Below are 8,076 nucleotides of genomic sequence, written 5' to 3'. Positions count from 1 at the left end.
GCCAGCGTGCTGGCTTAAGAGACCCTGTTTCCAAATAAAAATATAAAATAGGTCTGGGAGTGTATCCCGGAGGTAGAAGGGCTTCCAGGAACACCAGTACCACCAAAAAAAAAAAAAAAAAAAAAAGAGTATGGCTACAATGCACCAATAAAAATTTATTAAAAAAAAGATTAAAATAAAAAGAAAAATGTGAAAACAGACCAAATAAAATTTATGCAATTGTGGCCTAAATGCAAAATAAAATAAAAATAATAAAACATTTAGTCAAAGTGAACAGGTGCAAGTCAGGTCTTAAATGAAAATGATTTTTTAATGGTATTAAACATTAGACACAATGAAGAGATCACTTTTTTGTTACCTTTCACACATATAAAACTCATATATTAGCTGGACATGGTGGCACACACTTGTAATCTCAGTACTTGAGAGGCTGAGACAAGAGGATCACTCAGGTTCGAAGCCAGCCTCACCTACTTAGTGATGCTCTCAGCAACTTAGTGAGACCCTCTTTCCAAATAAAAATATAAAATAGGTCTGGAAATATAGCCCGGAGGTAGAAGGCTCCTGGGTTTCATCCCCAGTACTGCAAATAAATAAATAAATAAATAAATAAATAAATAGTAAGAACCATAGAAATATTATTAGTTAAAATTTTAGATTAAGGCCGGGTGTGGTGGCGCACACTTGTAATCCCTGCACTTGGGAGGCAGAAACAGGAGGATCATGTGAGGCTGGCTTAAGAGACCCTGTTTCCAAATACACACACACACACACACACACACACACACACACACACACACACACACACACAGGGTCTGGGAGCATAGCCCGGAGGTAGAAGGATTTCCAGGAACCCCAGTACCACCAAAAAAAAAAGAATTTAGATTTAGGATAGGGAAAAAATAGAAATTCCCCGCTCCCTTCCTAGCTCTCAGCAAACTGACACTTAGCAGAAAAAAGACAGAAAGCAGCTTGCAAATAAATGGGGACAGTCCCTCTCTCTAAGCATGCCAGGAGACAGGACAGGGCAGGGGTCCTCCCTAAGTGTAAATAAGGGGAAGCACCTGCCAGATGAGAGACAAGACAGTTTGATTTAACAGCTTTTTTTTTTTTTCTGTTTTCTGTATCTGTATCACACTCATACTAGGTGTAATAAATCTCACACTTTCCCATTCCCTCCTTTCAAAGTGACCACCTGTACAAGAAATTTGGAATGTTTTTGTTTGGGGGCCCAGTTAGTGGGAAATAGCCAGCCATCGGGGTCATCAGCTGCTGATTAAAGACCTGTATATCCTAGTTTCCTTTTGTCTCTGAGACTGGACTGTAGGGAACACTCTCCTACAATAATTTCACTATTTCTAGGAGCCCTTCTTGGAAGGGTGTATGTACTAAGCTACTTCCAAAAACGTAATGTAGCCAGTCTATACTATTACCAGGACTTCTGGCAAGTAGCCATCTGTCCATGGCCTCTACTGCTCTGGACATTTGGTCATGAATGATGTCACTCTGGCCAACTGAATGAAGGGAAAGCAATGTCAGTACAACTCTCATACCAGCCTTAAGCCTCCTTTCCTTCAAAAGAAAGTGGCCAACAAAGGGGCACAGATGATTTTTTTAAAAATGCTTTAAATATTGGTTGGGAAAAGGGAACAAGTTAGCTACATTAAAATAAACAGATAAACCGGGTGTGGTGGCACACGCTTATAATCCCAGCACTTGGGAGGCTGAGACAGGAGGATCGCACGGGTTCGAAGCCAGCCTCAGCTATTAGTGAGGCTCTCAGCAACTTAGTGAGACCCTGTTTCTAAATAAAATATAAAATAGGTCTGGGAGTGTAGCCCAGAGGTAGAAAACCCCTGGGTTCCACACCCAGTACCACAAAAAATAATAAAATAAAATAAACAGATATATGACATATCCCCATTATACCTCTAATTAATCAAATCTGGAATATTAGCATTTTATTTCAAGGGAGCCTTACTCAAGGGAAAGTTAAAACCATAATCTTCTAATGTTTTCCTATTTTATTTGTTTATTGATTGTGATATTGGGGATTGAACCCGGGGGTATTCTACCTCTGCACTACAACCCCACCCTTTTTTAAATTTAGAAGCAGGGTCTCACTGAGAGTCTTCCTGAGGCTGACTTTGAACCTCCAATCCTCGTGTCTCATCCTCCCAAGCACTATCATGCGCCAGAGCCAGGCATGGCGGTGCACACTTGTAATTCCAGTATTTGGGAGTCCGAGACAAGGAAATCACAGGCTTACAGTCAGCCTCAGCTACTTAGTGAGACCCTTTAGCAACTTAGTGAGAGCCTGTTTCAAAATAAAATATGAAAATAGGATTGGGGTGTAGGTTGGAGGTAGACTGCCCCTGGGTTCAATCCCCAGTACCACAAAAAAAAAAAAAAAAAAGAAAGAAAGAAAGAAAGAAAAAGAAAAAAAAAAAAAAGAAGCTGGGCATAGTGGTATACACCTATATACACTTGTAATCCTAGTACTTGGGAAGCTGAGACCAGAGGATCATAGGTTCAAGAACAGCCTTAGTAAGTAGTGAGACTTAACCTAGCAAGACTCTGTTTCCAAACAAAAACATTATCAAAAGAGGACTGGAATGTAGCCCAAAGGTAGAATGTCCCTGGGCTCTACCCCCTGTACTACCAAAAAAGAGAAAGAAACAAATTAAGCACTGTCAACAGGGTGACCTAAGGAAATTTCCTAAATGACTCTTGCTTCTTGAGTCACTCATCATGAAATCCTACCTATGAAAGCTGAATAACCATCTTAAATTCTGAGGACTTTTTCTTTTCTTTTTTTCAGTATTGGGGATGGAACCCAGGGGCATTCTACCTCTGAGTGACACCCCAGCCCTATTTTTTTTATTATTTATTTTTGGTGGTACTGGGGTTCCTGGAAACTTTTCTCCGGTCTACACTCCCAGACCTATTTTTTAAATTTGGAAACAGGATCTCTTAAGCCGGAATGGCTGGCTTCGAACCTGTGCGATCCTCCTGTCTCAGCCTCCCAAGCACAGGGATTACAAGCATGTGCCGCTACCCCCAGCGTCAACAATATTCTTATGAATACATTAAATAAAAAGCAATTAGTAGCAGGCATGGTGGCACACACTTCTAATCCCAGTACTTGACAGGCTGAGACAGGAGGATTGCAGGTTTGTGGCCAGCCTCAACAACTTGTGAGGCCCTCCATAATTTAATTAGACCCTGTTTGAGGCCCTCCACAACTTAGTGAGACTGTTTCAAAACAAAGAATAAAATATAGGCCTGGGGTTGTAGCTGAAAGGTTAAATGTCCCTGGGTTCTATCCCCAGACCTGCAAAAAATAAAATAATTTATAAAAAATCGGGTTGAGGGTGGAGTTCAGAGTTAGAATATCCCTGAGTTCAACCAGTACTACCGCATAAAAAAGCAATTGGTCTGGGGGAATATCCAAAAAAGAAACTAGGACAACAGATTCAAAAGCTGCCTGTGGTGTCATTTCACTAAACAAAAAGATAAATACAGAAATTTACACCTACTTATTTTTCTCTTGGAAAGCTAAAAATGCTTTGCATAACTTTTAGCATATACTTAATATCTTCAGCTGATTGTCTTCTTTCAGATCACAAGAGCACATGTGCAGCCAGTCCAGGACGAGCCTGCCTGCCTCTTAGAACTCTTGGCAAACAACTGCATTACCAATGGTTAGCTTAGGGCAGAACCAGTCCGACCTAGAGAACCACTGTGCCCTGTCCGTGATCCCTTCTAAACACGGGACATGAAAATTCTTTTATTAAAAGCCATGGGATGTACAGGTTAATTCCATCACCACCCCTGGCTACGAATGTACCCCATTTTTTTTCTTTCTGAGCAATGTGGAAAAATGTTCCTGTTAACTTGTAAGCAATCACAGGTGGTTAAAATTTGTTTTAGCTTTTTATTAGGAAACTAAGGCAAACAATGAAATTCCAAAAAATTAAAATACAGAATTCTAATTTCATTCTAAACAAATATGAAATCTACACCAAGAACTAAAAACCAGTTTCCCAATATTTACAAATAAAGGGGAATGACTAAAAGGCATTCACAGTAATTACTTTTTCTTCACTAGCCTCAGGTTTTTATCCCTTTTCTTTTCCACTTTATCTGGACTAGGATATACAGTTTCCTTCTCATCTACCTCTTCTAAGATGGCCTGTAACTTCAGAGGAGCTTGTCTTCCTACATAGTTCTATGTTCCTCAACAAATATGTGAGCACCTGCCTACTGAGCTCAGAGATGTGAATATGGTGAGTCCATCAAGTTACTATCCTAGGGAGGTAAGACACCAATAAATAAATAAATAAATAAATAAATAAATAAATAATTTTATAAAAGATATAAATTCATATAGCATGAGTTAAATATAGATAAAATATAAAACTAAAGAAATTTCAAGGAAGGAGGGGTTACATTCAGGAGAGGAACTGAGGAATGTTTATGAGGATAGAATTTGGATTGAGTGTGGGCCCTTCCTTCCTAATAAAGGCTTCAGAGTGGTCGTGTCTATCAGTCCCAATTGTGGTGGTCTTGATTTCTGGAAAGTAATCTTTTTAACATTCTTTAAAACACCTTAAGTTTCTACCAAGCTGTTCATTTCTTTAAATTATTCAAAAAATTACTAACATTACAGTCTATATAAACAATAGTTTGGGGACTTGGGTTAACAATTATAAAGCCAGGCATGGTAGAATTGCAGGTTTGAGGCCAGCCTCGGCAACTTGGAAAACCTTGTTTCAAAGTGAAAAGTAAAAAGGACTGAGGATGTAGATGGGAGGTAGAATGCTCCTGGGTTCAATCCCCAGTAAAAAAAAAAAAAAAAAAAAAAAAGTTAATTATAATAATAATTTCTATAAGGATTAGGGCTTTATTTTTTAAACTCCCCAGTCAAGTCATACCTAAGAGGCAGAAGATGCCTCATCATTGCTGGGCGTGGTGGCGCACGCTTGTAATCCTAGTGCTTGGGAGGCTGAGACAGGAGGATCGCATAGGTTCAAAGCCAGCCTCAGCTACTTAGTGAGGCTCTCAGCAACTAAGTGAGACCCTGTTTCCAAATACAATATAAAAATAGGTCTGGGAGTATAGCCTGGAGGTAGAAAAGCCCCTGGGTTCCACCCCCAGTACCACAAAAAAAAAAAAAAAAGCCTCATTATTTAGCCATAACTTCACATACTGCAGTTGGGCAAAACCTACTTGCTTTAGCAAATCTGTATTTAATCTTAATTTAAGAATGAGATGAAATAAATGGCTTAACATTCAAAGTAAAATGAAAACACAATGGCAACTATGAAATGATATCTACTAACCACAGAATTCCTTGTATGAAAAGTTTTAATGAATTATGAGCCAATGAATATTACAGACTTTGAGCCTACTGGTACTTCTTTCCTATGTAAAACCAGATAATAAAAACAATCTATCTCAAGTATGACAGAAGACGATGGTGTGAATAAGAGTAATAGTAATGTCTGCTTTCACATCTGCATGCTTCGTTAAAGAACCAAAGAAAAGAACTCCCAGTTTTCCAAGGCAACACAGTCAATTCAATTACACATTTTTTTCCTGATCACAGTTGCAGTTGAAATACATCAAATACCACTTTGTTTTTCAATAGCACTTTTCATCCACAGCGCAAGCACTTTCCCATTTTTTCTTCCTTTACCTTCAATATCCTGGTGAGGTAGTGAAGGGAGGGAGCAAGAATTCTCTAGTTTGCAGATGAGAAAAATCTAGGTGAATTTTAGAACAATGGTTCTCAATCTTGATGGTATACTGAAATTACCAAAAAGCTTTTAAAAACCCTATAGTCAAGTCATATCCCAGACCAACATCAGAATGTTAACATCGTGGACCCAAGACAAATACTTTATAAAACACTCCCAAGTGATTCCAAAGTACAGCCAACATTGAGAACCATTGGTTTGGGTAATTTATACTCAATCTTCAGGTACAACTGTGTTCTACCTAAGTGATTTAAAAAAGAGATCTCCTGGAACATTGCAGCAGTTTGTTTTAATAATCTGGACAGCCACTGTTGGGTCTCTAGCAACAAAGTCATTTACCAGGTTATAAATGAAGGCTTGTCATTTTCCTGGTGCTCATGCTATGAACCTCTATTTTACAAAACTTGCAAATGGGATATTAGGGTATTCAAATATTTGAGATAAGAATGGCTTGTCATTAAATATTTAGGCCATTGTTTGACTCTGGGTTCCATATGGAATGAATAACCATGTGTTTTTGTTTTCCAGTCAGCACCTTCAAAACTGTGTTGTAAATGAATGTTTACTAACAAGACAAAACAGAAGTTATAAACAAAATTCTCAGCAAAAACTCTTGGAATTGGCCAAGTCACAATCTGAAAAGGCAACAAGTATTTAAAGGACTTCATCACTTTCTAAGTAGCCAGTCTTCATCTTCAGAACCTCTCTTCTTTAATCAAATTTTAAACTTTACCAAATTGAGTTGTTCTCCACCAAGAAAAATCAATTTGTGTCAGCTATATTCTCTAATATATTTAACACATAATTTCACTCTCTACAAGGAGGCTTCTTCTTGATGTAGATAGCAAAAAGAATCTTAAATTTCATCTTTTCAAACAACCTAGCAAATTCACAATAAATACTTGTAAACCTTTCAGATAGCAACAACAGATCTTTTGTTCTATGGCTGACATATCCTGTTTTACAGGAGTATTGATGATTTTAACTCTCAAGTAGCAACCCAAGAATCCCAGCAAGTTGCTTGCTGTACCTAATTTTATTAGATTCAAAATAAAATATACATATAATAATCTAAAAATTATAAACATTTCACTTGCCTTCATCAATTCTTATGTATCTGAAACCATACAATTTATACTTTCATATAGAAAGATGATGTGTATTTCTCTTCTAAAGAAAAGAAAATTTTCAGCTCATGTGTTGTATGATTAATTCAAGATTATTAGTGAAGAGAAATAAAATTTATCAGCCAAAATAGGAAGTCATGTTAAGCTCTTCTCCAATGAAACTTTCAAAAAACTGCCAACCTGAAGTTTTCAGCACAGAAGTTGTGTTTCAAGTCCCACAGGGGCAATTCTCTATAAGAAAATTAAGAATACTCTCCACCTGGTTTCAGGTTGGCACTGTGTCAGATGGTGAGTAAACATTTTCTTGATCGCCCCAAGGAAGAATTCGAGGCTTAGTTTGTTGCATGATGTAAACAATGAAATTAAAACATTTTTATAGTATCTACAGCACTATAAAGTTAGAAAATAAAAGAACCATTCATCAATTCTTTTTCTAGGGTTTATGACTTATAGCTTTTATATGTGACATAGCATTGTTCTGTGTTATGACACTTTCTCAGAAGGCCAAAAAATAAAACCTGGTATCAAAAGATGTGCATTACTATTACGTTTAGCTCATCCTTACTGATATCTGAATAATGAATTTGCCTTCCCTTCATCTTTAGCCAGAAGACTGAGGAATCTTTACGATAATTTGATGGTTAGAAGCAAACAACAGACTGTAACAGCTATGGGAACATTAAGCCAAAAGTAAGATAATGAACCAATGCATCTTCTCTTAAAATTCTTTCCTTTGTGGTTACCCAATTGTCCCTAGATGTTATTCTAATTTTGTACCATGTAGTGGTTTTAGAGAAACTGAAATAGAACAAAGCAACCCCTTTGTTCCTTTTTTTTTTTACATTTTTTTTACACACATATTGTATATACAACTTTTAAAATAGCTGCACAACTTTATTTCTCATTGTTAGAGAAGTGCAGTCCAGGCAGACCATGCTTCTCAATATATTAAAAATATTAAATAAAACCCAACCAGTTTCACACTTTTCTAATAGTCAAGCTGGCTGGAAAAAAAAAGGGACTGGAGAAAGAACAGGCAGTTGTAAGATGGTATCAATCTTTCTTCACAAACACACTACTTAAAAATCTTACTATTTCCTTATCCCTTTTACAGCGTCCCTAAAATCTCACCTTTAAGTTGGAAATAACACATTGCTAACATAAGAGACAAAATCTGTTGCAACATG

The sequence above is a fragment of the Muscardinus avellanarius genome (assembly GCF_963383645.1).
Source record: "Muscardinus avellanarius genome assembly, chromosome: 5".
NCBI classification, from domain to species: domain Eukaryota; kingdom Metazoa; phylum Chordata; class Mammalia; order Rodentia; family Gliridae; genus Muscardinus; species Muscardinus avellanarius.
This window is presented reverse-complemented; position numbering follows the sequence as displayed.